Source organism: Schistocerca nitens, chromosome 2 (genome assembly GCF_023898315.1).
Source record: "Schistocerca nitens isolate TAMUIC-IGC-003100 chromosome 2, iqSchNite1.1, whole genome shotgun sequence".
NCBI lineage: Eukaryota > Metazoa > Arthropoda > Insecta > Orthoptera > Acrididae > Schistocerca > Schistocerca nitens.
The window spans coordinates 848,805,333-848,819,243 of record NC_064615.1 but is presented as its reverse complement, the minus strand read 5'-3'; positions in this window follow the sequence as shown (position 1 = coordinate 848,819,243).

Genomic DNA, 13,911 nt, shown 5'->3' with positions numbered 1-13,911 from the left:
TCCACTCACCACAAATCCTATTCCATGTTCATGCTTCCATTCTCTTCGGAGATAAACGATTACTGGTGTGTTCTCACGTATAATGCCTTCTCCTAACATCCTAGTTCAATGTAATGCAGTGACGTCAACTTTATATGTCTCCAACTTTGACACTACAATTTGAGCAGCTACTGTTCTATATAGACTTATATGTACTGGCACGTAAACCAATCCGTCTACCAATTTCCTTCTTTTGGGATCCATCCTATCCTGAGGCACTCTCGAAGGGCTTTATGTAATGATAAATGTCACCTGGCAGCGTTACAGGTGCAGTGAAGGGTTAGCCAATTAGTGGGGGACTGCCGTCCGGACCGACAAAGTTACGATAAGCCGGTGCCTCTGGGGGCGGGGGGGGGGGGGGGGAGGGGTAGCATAAACATAGAGATAGTATTTAGGTAGTCATTTATTCTTATGGACTATTTTATTCTTATAAACAGACTTGCCCAGTTGGACAAGAGTGAGGATCTAAGGCAGCATACTGAAAGAGCCCACTGCAGCATACGAAATAATTTAGAGAAACTATGGACAGTTTAAAACTGGATAACTGCACGGAAACCTGAATACTGCTCTTTCAGAACATGAATTGAGTCTTTTACCAAACGCGTCACTTAACTCGATGTTAGATTTTAGCAAGAAGATTTTGTGTTTTGAATGAGAAAATCGGTATATAAGTTGGAACAAAATTATAATAAAATATGACGCAAATGCAAAAATGCTCTAGATACCATTCAAGACTATCATTCCTAGCAAATACAATGACTTAAAAGATACAACATAATCAGAAACACACCAAAAAAAAGATGAACAGGTAGTAATTGAACGTAGTCAGTAGCTGTGCCATAAAAAAAAAACACCTTCCGAACAGGCCGTGAAGGCCCAACAGTACCGACCGGCCGCCGTATCACCCTCAGCCCTTAAGCGTCACCCGATGCGGATGCAGAAGGGCATGTGGTCAGCACACAGCTCTCCCGGCCGTTGTCAGTTTTCGTGACCGCTACGTTTCAGTGAAGTAGCTCCTCAATTGGCTTCACACAGGCTGATAGCACGCTGCTTGAAAACAGTACTCGGCAAACGCGGAGGATGGCCTATTTTCGTCCTATAGGGGTTCATCCTATCCCAAGGCCGACAGAGCTTAACTTCGGTGGTCTGGCGGGAAACGACGTTACCACTGCGACAAGGCCGTTGGCATTTTTCGTGTTTATAGAGGAATACAACTTACGGAAGAGGTGTAGCAAACATTTCATTTCTTAATACATACATCTTTATGGAAGGGCTAGTAAGCGTAAAATTCATCATTATACAATTGAAATGAGGGCATTACAAATCGTTTCAAAAAGCATGTAATGTATCAGAGTTACTTCTTTCTGCCTTAAAACTTAAGATACCATTACCTCCCTGATTGTCAGTAATGGTCCAGTCAACTATTTCTCAAGTTCAGAAACATTTTGGCAAAAACATGTCGTTCACGTTAACTCTTTATTTAACAAATTGAAGACAGATTAGCTATTTCGGGAAAACTTCCGAAATTGCATATCTCTGACGAGAGTACTGTAAAAGAGAACTGTAAAAGAGTACTACTTCTTTCTACCATAACTATTATAATCCTGAGTAGGCCTGAAACATTAAAGAGAGCTGTTACTTGCGGATATATCTTTCTGTTATCATTATCTATCAGCTGAACCTACAGGATAAAAAAAAAATTGGTTCAAATGGCTCTAAGCACTATGGGACTTAATATCTGAGGTCATCATTCCCCTAGACTTAGAACTACTTAAACCTAACTAAGCTAAGGACATCACACACATCCATGCCCGAGGCAGGATTCGAACCTGCGACCGTAGAACCGCTCGGCCACAGCGGCCGGCCCTACCGGATCAAATTCTATTTTACGACCATGTCTTTGGCCGGCTCACGAGCGAGCATCTAATGATGCCCGCATGCCTTTTACTTTTCTTAATCATGCCCAGAAAATTAACTGGGAAGTGCAAAGCGCGTAACAGATAACATTATCAGATGCATGTTGTATGAACGACACAAAGGTGAATGCTTCAAGCTTACGTCACGAGCTGTGCTAACATTATTTCATCATTTAATTTGAAAGGGTGTTAAACTTGTTCCATAGCTAACTGAATATTAATAATGCGACTGGTAGCCTCCTTTATCATGTGGGTCAACGAGTATAGGTGATGCTGTTATGGGATGTGAATTAATCTGAATACTTCATCAAAATTCTGATTTATTACGAAGTTAGATCATTCTCACTGCCTCTACAAGCGTGAGACATTTCCTTATTCAACTAAATTTTCATATGAATGGATCGCAATTTTTTTTAGCAGCCCATTCTCGTTTTGGTAGGATAGATGGAAGGACGTAATGCCTGTAAAACAACTTCTAAATAAATACCTGCAGTTAATTTACCTAAACTTGGAATATTATCGTAAATATCGCCGATAGGATGTTCAGAGAGTGTGTAAGCATAATTATGCTTCGTTGTTCTCCATGTGGCTTCATACGCTTGATTCATGGTACTGCTCGTTGCGGCTGGATACACTCGCGTGCGCCTAAGTTTTCAGTCACATCATTTATAAGAAGTACACAGCCTACGTAATACCGTGTGGAATTTTTAGAATCTGTAAAAGATGATGTCACAACTTATCATAGTCAAAATGAGTCTACAGTAATATCTGTAACACGTGGTGGTCTGATCCCACACAATAGACATACTACAAATGGTCAGAAATTTCTCTGAATTTATGTGAATGAGCCGTTCAATAGGCATCGGCGTGCTAAATAATCAATTGATTGAACTATATTTTTAATTAATACGATCTACTTCAGATTCCAAAGCCACTTAATGGCTGGACCAAACGATCATCCTTACCACAAAGGAAATCTTCCTAAAATTGACTTGAATGTAAAGTCTTCTTATTCGTTACCATCTCCCCATGAAAGAGTGCAGTTAACAGTTCAAATAACATAATTCTGGGGCCACCAAAGCTTATGTACTGGCCGGAATTCTCCTACTTGCACCATAAACAGAGCCTAGTTAACAGCAAGCATTCATTCGTGATATCAAACTCGTAAATGTCGAAATAAAGAAGATTCTTCGGTCCTACAGTTTATCGCGAACAGATTCCATCAGTTTATGTGGAAATTAATGATTTTCCTGTCATGGTCACTGAGCAAGCCCAATGCGTGCGATACCGAGTCCAGGGTTGCAAAAATAAAAATGGCTTCCTCGTTGTCCCTTAGCCCACTTTAGACTGTCGGAGAGGGTGCGGAGTTGGGTGGTGGGACGAGGAAGCACGGTGTCGCTAATTGCATTAGACACAAAGGTAGTTGTCCATTCTTTTGCTCAACGCAACCTCTCTGAATCTCTTATTCGACAGGGTGCTAAGTTGGTACACAGGCTTACATCACTATATTACTCTCTGACTCTGAAGGAGCGCATTTTAAATGTTATTGAAATCTTTGTTATTAACTCCAGTTTCATACAGAATATTAATGAGGGTGAGGATGATGGACTGCAGTAGATAAAAGAAACAAACACTAGTGCTTTCTCCTTGCTATTGGCAGAATGTTGATCTCCAGCACTACAACAAAATAATTAGGTACATTTATTATCTAGTATTGAATAACGGCACATATTGCACCCAAACATTTTAGATACCATGAAAGTGGGAGATATTGTTCCTTCTCAGCGGTTGAAGAAAACAAAAACTATTATGGAATATCGCAGTGATGAAAATGATTAGTTTTATTTTAGAAGTATATCTCCCTTAAAATGTCAATCTATTTTAATAGTCATATCTCTCAATATGCACGCAATTGTTGTCTCGCTGGGACGTGATTTAGATTTGTCATTGATTTTATGAAACATTCCAACTGTTCTAGTGACGCAAAAAGTATTGCTTTCCAACTGTTCTAGTGACGCAAAAAGTATTGCTTACTACATTAATAAGACAAAAAAATAAAAAGGTGTACTGCTTTTAGCAGGCAACTCTCGCATCAGAAGCTACTGAGCTTAACCATTACATCGTAGCCACTATTGACGCGTAGCTTCATAGAAATAAATTTGAAACTATCAGAAAAGCAGAGGAAGCAAAAGTTCGCTCCGTTCTGAGAAATAGCTAACTGAAATAGTCTATTTAAGCGTAACTAGAGCAACAATGTGTCTATAGCTTAGAGAGTCTTCTTTCGTGTTTTGATTAAAACACTGTCAGTCTGAATTCGTAGTTATAAAGATTCATTAGAAGTATTCCTGGAACTACCATACTAAGGTTTTTATATAGGAACGAAGAGCTGCTCTCTTCATCGCGAAAATATTCTACATTGTCACTAACACAGAAAGTCGAATATTTGTTTGCTTATTTTTCACCCCACTATATCCTATGGCATCGCATTTTGGACTTCGCATCCACGAACGGTAGTCTAAGATACGGCAATGCGACGAGAAATATTACCGCTGTTAGCTGCCTATTTTTTGTAGGTCACAGTTCGTAATGTGTGTTATTATTTAAAATTCTGCGCATCCGGCTAGTAATATGCCTGGTAATTTATGGACATGGGTAACATCCTGTTTTCAGTTGTTCAAATATTACAAGAGATTCAAACGCTTGCTTACGATGCAACTTGCTGCAACTGATGACGTCTTAGGCACATCATACACTAAGTTGATATTGTGTAGAAAAAAAACACTATATCATGCAGGTACAGTGTAATGTACTTTAGAAATGGTTATAGCTACAGGCGTTATGTTACAAAATTAAACTAATTGTCTGGAAATGTTATGGTCTCAAACTGTCATGTTAATAAGTTCCGTTTTTTTATAGTATAAAGGAAAGATTCTTAGATCAGCCGTCAGTAGATGACATGAGGTTTTTGTGATGGTAAGGTGGGGTATGTTTTAACATACGTATCAATTTTGATTACATATGATGGAAACATTTCATTGTTCTCATTCACATTATTTTTGCCCCTTTTTTCTTTCCTTGTCAATCTTTACGTATGATGGTAGGGAGGGCTGTTGTACACCTTTATTATTTTAATCCAGATCACAACAAACTGGGAGATAGGGAAAATATTCCCAACCGGGAATAACCGGAGCATGTCTCCACGTTTGGAATTCGACTGGTAATGGAAGGAAATTTTATTTTTTAAGGGAAATTCCAGCAAACTGGGAGAGTGGTAAAGAAGTTTCAAATTGTGAAATTCTGGGAGGGGATAACAGTCCTTTATAAATCCCACACATTTTCAACCAAATTTCCAGCCGAGCTCGTTGTGGGAAGAGATCCCAATCGAGAATGTTAGGGAGATAATTTCTAGTTCCGGCTTTCCAAGATAAATATTCGAAAAAAAATTTTTTATTGTGCTTTACATTACTTACCCTGACAGCAGAGCGGAATGTTGGACTTACGACCTACTGAACATTCAGGGATTTTTAAGTTTTTCATTTCCAGGGTGTGAGAACTGGCGCGGCTGTTATAGAATTTCTGGCACACAAGGTTGAATTTTCATACGAGCAGTGAACTGGTAATTATTGTTATCTGTCACGCTATTAACGTTGATTCTGATGTGTGCGATGCGAAAGACACAACTTGCATTGTGGTGAAAATCTATATTCTTTCTTACCTCAAAACACAGAACATCTGCGGAGCGGTGGTACTACTTTCTTTGGGCTTCTTCTTACAAAAATCCTCCAAATGGATTAGTGAGCTTGGCAGACGTTTTAGATTTTAAATTAAAATTTGAGAAAATGCCTTCAGCACTATTGTTGGTCGAAAACGTATACGCAAAGAACCTATTTAACTTATTTCAATGACAGTCTTAGAAATTCCAAAGAAATACTGTCTAAGAGTTGAGTGCTAATAATCTCCACATGCGTTCAATATTTATACTATTACTTCGGCAAGTTACTCAACTGATTTAGAACAACCTAGTTGGTAATTTTTTAGTTTTCGTCGCAGTAGCCCGTTCAACCTTTAACTCGCGCTTTAGCTCAGATAGGATTTTCCTTTTTCTTCTGTTTCATAGCATTCCACCATTTCTTCAATTTGTATAATCCTGGGATATACCGAAAAACTCACTCCGCTGACATAAAAAAAAGGAAAGAGAAGATTTCTACATCTACATCAACACTCCACAAAACACCTTATGGTGGTTGGTAGAGGGTACCACTATCATTTCCCTCTTTCCTGTTGCACCTGAGAATGGTTTACGGAAAGAACAATTATTGGTAAGCCTCCATTTCAGCTCAGATCTCTGTAACTTTTCGTCATGGACTTTTCGCAAGAAGCAGAAGGCAACAATATACTGATTGACTTTTCGAGGGATCTGAGACTGGCAAATATTGAAGTATTAGCCGAATGAAGATTTTGTAAACTATCTCCTTTGTGGACGGACTACTCTTCCTAAAAATTCTTCCAAAGAATCTCAGTCTGGAATCTGCCTCTCCAGCAATTAATTAGTTTTAATTCCACTTTGAATCATTCCCAGATATTTAATGCATCCAACTGCTTCCAGTGATTGATCTGCATCCGTGTAATTTACAACAACGAGTATTTCTACGCATTTATGTGCAGTACTTTACACTAGTATATGTTGAGGATACAGTCCCAATCCCTGCGCGAAGCGTCGGTGCTCTGTAGGTCTTCCTGTACTTCGTTGCAATTTTCTAGTGTTACGACATCTTTCCATACTAGCATTAGACGCGTCAAAGTCCCTTGGGTCTTACTACGTAGTCCATTGAGTAACATTCCCTTGCTGTACGCGCGAAGTTACTTTTATGTGTGAAGATATTTCTCCATTAACAGTTGTGTTCTGTTTGCTAGAAACTCTTCAGTCCAGTCACACAGCTGGTCTGATATTCCGCAAACTCGTAGTTTATTAGGCAGCAGTTGTGAAACTCTATCGAACGCCTTCTAAGGAACACCCTATCAACCTGCGCGCCGGTGCTTACTGCCTTCTGGTTCTCGTGGATGCACAGAGAGAGCTTGCTTTCACAGGCTCGTTGGTTGCACACTACGTCTTAATTCCTGGAGAGTGGTCTGCGGTCTCCAGAAATGTCACCACACGCGAGACTAGAACATATTCCAAACTTGTTCAACTGACGCCAGCGATATAAGTCTACAGTTTTGTGCGTCTTTTCGAATACGTTCCTCGTAAATGGGCGTGGCCTGCGCTTTTGTTCCAGTCACTACGAACGATTCACTCCTCCAGTGACCTACGGCAAACTGCTGCTAGAATTGTAGCGATTTATTTTGCGCACTCTGCGTAGAATCGCACAGGTATCCCATCGGGTCCAGCGACCTTTCCTCTGTTGAGCAATTTCAGTTAGTCTTTAGTTTGGTCTCTTATTTCACCACCTGTCTTTCTGACATTCGTGCAACGATTTAAACGAGGAACCACAGTTCGATATCTTCCTCACTGAAACAGTTTTGAAACAGGAGTAAAAGTATTTCGGGCTTTTCTTTGTACTTTGTTTCAATGCCATTGTGCTCACAGAGTGTCCGGGCAGATTACTTTGATTTGTGTACTGATTTAGTAAAAGACCAAAATTTCTTATGATTTTTTTCTATTTTCACAATTTTTATTCCCAACTCTTGAAAGCTGAGAGGGCTCCTTTCTTTTGAACCAAATTTCACATCGAGCTGGCAGTGGGCCAAGGGGACCCCAGTGGGGATCTTTCGGCGTGGATATCCAGTTCCGGCATTCACCTCGGGTCCAAAGGAAATCTCCTCATAACCTTGGTCCGTCTGGGGGTTGGTTCTATCTTAATATATTAATTATATTGAGTGTAATTCGTAAAGCGGTGTGAGGGAAGGAAGATAAAGGTTCAAGAGTGCGATTAAAATTCAGCGTCAAACGATATCAGTGGTAAGATTCACTGATGACACTGCTGTCCTCAGCGAAAGTGATGAAGAATTACAGGATGTGTTGGATGGAATGAACAGTCTAATGAGTACAGAATATGGATTAAGAGTAAACTGAAGGAAGACGAACGTAATGAGAAGCAGCAGAAATGGAAACAGTGAGAAACTTAACATCGGAATTGTGGATCACGAGCAGACGAAGTTAAGGAATTGTGCTACCTTGGAGGCAAAATAACGTATGACGGACGGAGCAAGGAGGACATAAAAAGCAGACTCGCACTGCAAAAAGGGCATTCCTGGCAAAGCGAAGCCTGGTAGTATCGAACATAGGTCTTAATTTTAACAGAAGTGGAGAAGTCCCGTCATCCGAGTATAAGTGCGTTTTAGCACTCCTTCATGAGGGGATGTGTGAATGAATGGATTAAATAATTATTTATAGGCATAGCTCCATAACGCTGTATTTACGACATGTGGTTACTCGGCTTATTTTTGTTCGATTTGACGCAAAAAAGATGTGAAGATCCTTGAAAACTATTCATAGAAGCAAAATTTGCTTCTCTGACAGGGCCTAGAACTAGAAACTTCAGAATTCCTAGGAACGACCTATCAGCGGAGCCATGTGAGAGTCTGACTCATACGGTGACTGAAAATTTATTTAAACGGGAACAACAGTTTAGATTAGCTATAGGAAAATCCGTCCGAGATTTTCTTCTACCAGTTTGATGTAGAAAACAACCAAAGTAGCGAAATCTAGTTCTTTTTCTGTAAATGATGACTGGTTTCTGCCAACTACGCATCTACGTCACAACTGACTTTCGTCCCCCACATATAACCACCGTAAAGATACAGTAGACTAAAACGAGCGACATGGGGACTAAATCCCATCATCGCCATACATATCTACAATCATCCAACCCATCCTAACGTAGGTAAATATTGCATGGATTTGTGACCCTCCCAAATTTCGCCACTCCTTTCAAGGCCTTGAAGCTTTGAACATCGCGCACTCTGCTCGATTTCTGTATGAGATAGTCCTCCTCCATCCGCTTCCTGTATTAGGTAATAACATTCCCCGCACCTCCCCAAATCTCTGTAATACTTTCGACAGGCGTATATACCTCCTGTAAAATCGCATCCCAATACGTCACGGTTTCCCCCAACCATGAGCTGCAACGGCACCACCATAACTATGTCCCACCTTTCTTACATTTCCACACATTCCACGTCCTTCCGCTGGGTAACTTCAATCGCCTTCCTCTCCCAGACTAGTCTTTTCTATTCCAAATAAAGGTATTGTATTGCACTGTATGTTAACCGGGGACCTAGAAACGACGGAGAGGCTTCGTCCCAGCCGCAGCCGCAGTGGTCCACAACCCCACGACGACTACCGCAGTCCACTTCACCCCTCCCCCTCCACCACCCCACTCCGACCCTAGGGTTATTGTGCGGTTCGGCCCCCGGTGGAACCCCCCCCCCCCCCGTTCCCCCGGGGAACGTCTAACGTCTGACACCAGACGAGTGTAGCCCCTATGGTAGAGTAATGGTGGTGTACGCGTACGTCGAAAACCTGTTTGCTCAGCAATCGCCGACATAGTGTAACTGAGGCGGAATAAGGGGAACCAGTCCGCATTCGCCAAGGCAGATGGAAAACCGTCTAAAAACCATCTACAGACTGGCAGGTTCACCGGACCTCGACACAAATCCGCCGGGCGGATTCGTGCCGGGGACCAGGCGCTCCTTCCCGCCCGGAAAGCCGTGCGTAAGGCCGCATGGCCAACCGGGCGGGCAAATGAAGGTATGTCCAGCCTTTGCTTGCGTAACTATAGTCCTACTCGCATCCTGCCGTTTACATCCCCCCTCTTGACCTTTGCCAACACCCATTCCATAGCCTTTATCGCATTGCTTCGATTCCAAATACATCCACATCCCTTAGCTAAAATATTCTATTGGGAGCCCAGAGCACTATCATCATCTCTGGATTCAGGACTACACACATCACCAACATATCATCAAACCTTACATAATTTTTGCTTTTCAAAGATCGGCCACATAGTCGCCGACATCCGCTCCTCCTCCTCTCCCGTTCCCGCCAGTTCATCTATGTAGCTAACAAAAGAGTTCGTTAAACATTTACATTTGACAGAGATTAATGCAGGTGGTGTTACGTAACTGTTGCTGTTTCCTCACGTACGGACGTTCTCCCGAGGGAAAAACGTTCGCAGATTTTTCTTATCACTGAGCGCAAGACTACGTTCGAGAAAGAAAACTGTCATAAATCAATTCAGCCGCGAGCACCAGCAATCGAGCGCGTGACGAGACCGCAGGGTACGGGGTGCAGTTCCCGGGGATACAGCGAGCGGAGCTTGTTTTTCAGCTGTCACTGCGCAGGTGCTCTTCCCACGGCCACTTTTACTGTGTCATTAAACCGGAGGAAATACCAGAGCGGAGCGGCGGTGGCGCGACATTCGGCGTGTGTTACCTGTGGTTTCACGCTGGCGGGCCGGCGTCACGCTGTCTGGAGACGGCGGGCCAGCCTCTCCCGGCCGCCGCGCCGGCTTTTTTCTTCTCTTCCGCCCCGGCCGCAGACTGCGGTCCTCTGGTCACTCGGCGGTGCGGCCTTGGAGAATGGCGCTCACGGCTGCCGACCGGAGGTCGAGTAGCGGGAAGCGAAGAGCTGTTGCCAAAGCGGCGTCCACTTGCTCTGTTGAGTCACAGTGCTGTGACTAACAGTTACCACCTGGGATAACCACCATTTCGAAAACACACAACACTAGGAAGCGATTCGGTCAGGCCTCCAGTGAACTGGAGGCTCGCTGTCAAAAGTTTCTGCTCACGCCGTCGCTTGGGGGAAGGTTCTCTCGGCGAACACAACTATCATGGTGGTACGATATTAAGTCGTGTTAAGATTTTGAGATTATGGGGACATAGTAGACTTTAAGGATTTGCTGTTGCTCTTTCAGCCATCTGACGTCGACATTGCCATCGCAGGCTTAATTTTGCGTTTTATGGGGGCAGGGGGCTTTTACCACTTGAACTTAGTGTTTGACATTCTTTGTGTTGAGTCTGGCCTTTGGCCTAAGATTTTAGACTGTTTTAGTGTGTTTCTAGGTGGTTGGCTTTTCCTTTTTTGTCTCTATGGTCGGCCAACCACTGACACACTGTGTGCTTTTAATTCCTTTTGTCTGGTCTCTGTTTAATTCTAGTCCTGTGTCGTCTCCTGTCATCTCCATTGTTCGTTTTTATTCTTTGTGGGTGTTCGAAGTTTTTGGAAAAAGGGACCGATGACCCTAGCGGTCTGGTCCCTTCAATCCCACAAACCAACCATCCAACCATCTGAGGTCTCTTTCAGCCATGATTTTCCCGAAATATCTCACGCTCCATATGGAACACCACATCGGTTGAAGGTAATGTTAGGGAGGGGAGTCATAGCAACACCGATCAAGATTCTCTTCTGCATTTATTAGTTTTTCTAATGGGAGGAAAACTACGTGTTAACAGTCTCTCCCCGGATTGCTCGGTGGTGGATAACATTCCCCTGGCAAACGATCATGGTCGTCTGACAGGCCTTCAGCTGGGTTAGGATTCGAAGATTTTAAGGGACGGTGATATATTAGGTTGGTGCATGTGCTCGTAGACTGTTGCCGTAAGTTTAATAAAACACAACAGATGCGCATAACAGTCACCAATAATGTATTCTCCTTTACTCTTTAAAGTCTTCCAACGCAACGTTTCAATTCCTCGATTGTACACTACTAACCATTAAAATTGCTACACCACGAAGATGACGTGCTATAGACGCGAAATTTAACCGACAGGAAGAAGATGCGGTGATATGCAAAGGATTAGCTTTTCAGAGCATTCACACAAGTTTGGCGCCGGTGGCGACACCTACAACGTGCTGACATGAGGAAAGTTTCCAACCGATTTCTCATGCACAAACAGCAGTTGACTGGCGTTGCCTGGTGAAACGTTGTTGTGATGCCTCGTGTAAGGAGGAGAAATGCGTACCATCATGTTTCCGACTTTGATAAAGGTCGGATTGTAGCCCATCGCGGTTGCGGTTTATCGTATCGCGATATTACTGGTCGCGTTGGTCGAGATCCAATGACTGTTAGCAGAATATGGAATCGGTGGATTCAGGAAGGTAATATGGAACGCCGTGCTGGATCCCAGCGGCCTCGTATCACTAGCAGTTGAGAGGATCGGCACCTTATCCGCATGTCTGCAACGGATCGTGCAGCCACCTATCGATCCCTGAGTCAACAGATGGGGACGTTTGCAAGACAATAACCATCTGCACGAACAGTTCGACGACGTTTGCAGCAGCATGGACTATCTGCTCGGAGACCATGGCTGAGCTTACCCTTGACGCTGCATCACAGACATGAGCGCCTGCGATGGTGTACTCAACGACGAACCTGGGTGCACGAATGGCAAAACGTCATTTTTTTCGGATGAATCCAGGTTCTGTTTACAGCATCAGGATGGTCGCATCCGTGTTTGGTGACATCGCGGTGAACGCACATTGGAAGCGTGTATTCGTCATCGCCATACTAGCGTATCACCCGGCGTGATTGTATGGGGTGCCATTGGTTACACGTCTCGGTCACCTCTTGTTCGCATTGACGGCACTTGGAAGAGTGGACGTTACATTTCAGATGTTTTATGACCCGTGGCTCTACCCTTCATTCGATCCCTGCGAAACCCTACATTTCAGCAGGATAATGCACAACCGCATGTTGCAGGTCCTGTACGGGCCTTTCTGGATACAGAAAATGTTCGACTGCTGCCCTGGCCAGCACATTCTCCAGATCTCTCACCATTGAAAACGTCTTGTCAATGGTGGCCGAGCAACTGCCTCGTCACAACACGCCAGTCGCTACTCTTGATGAACTGTGGTATCGTGTTGAAGCTGTTTCGGCAGCTGTACCTGTACACGCCACCCAAGCTCTGTTTGACTCAATGCCCAGGCGGATCAAGGCCGTTATTATGGCCAGAGGTGGTTGTTCTGGGTAGTGATTTCTCAGGATGTATGTACCTAAATTGCGTGAGTATGTAATCACGTGTCTGTTGTAGTATAATATATTTGTCCAATGAATACTCGTGTATCATCTGCATTTCTTCTTGGTGTAGCAATTTTAATAGCCAGTAGTGTAGCAAGCACAGGGGACAAGGACGGGGACTGCAGATAGGGGGTGCCTAGGGGGAGCGCACCAGATAGTCCGCGCAATTGCGATAAACACTGTGGCCCACTGATTATCGAAGTACCCTGTAAGCAGCAGATCCCGGGTTCAAGTCCCTGTTAGGGACACATTTTCACTTGTTGATGCAATTCCGCACAAAGTCCCGACGCAGCTGATATCATGGGCTACAGGACTATCTGACACCTTGAGACTCACGATGGCATGCCACTTTGAGGCTATGCACGTTTGTGCAGTATTATCACGCTCGTTTTTGTTTGTTTCACTAACAACAGGTTTTTTTCTGTCATCAGTCTTCTGACTGGTTTGATGCGGCCCGCCAAGAATTCCTCTTCTGTGCTAACCTTTTCATCTCAGAGTAGCACTTGCAACCTATGTCCTCAATTATTTGCTGGATGTATTCCTATCTGTGTCTTCCTCGACAGTTTTTGCCCTCTACAGCTCCTTCTAGTTCCATGGAAGTTATTCCCTCATGTCTTAGCAGATGTCCTGTCATCCTGTCCCTTCTCCTTATCGGTGTTTTCCACATATTCCTTTCCTTTCCGATTCTGCGTAGAACCTCCTCGTTCCTTACCTTATCAGTCCACCTAATTTTCAACATTCGTCTGTAGCACCACATCTCAAATGCTTCGATTCTCTTCTGTTTTGGTTTTCTCACTGTCCATGTTTCACTACCATAGAATGCTGTATTCCAGATGTACGTTCTCAGAAATTTATTCCTCAAATTAAGGCCGATATTTGATGTTAGTAGACATCTCTTGGCCACGAATGCCCTTTTTGCCATTGCTAGTCTGCTTTTG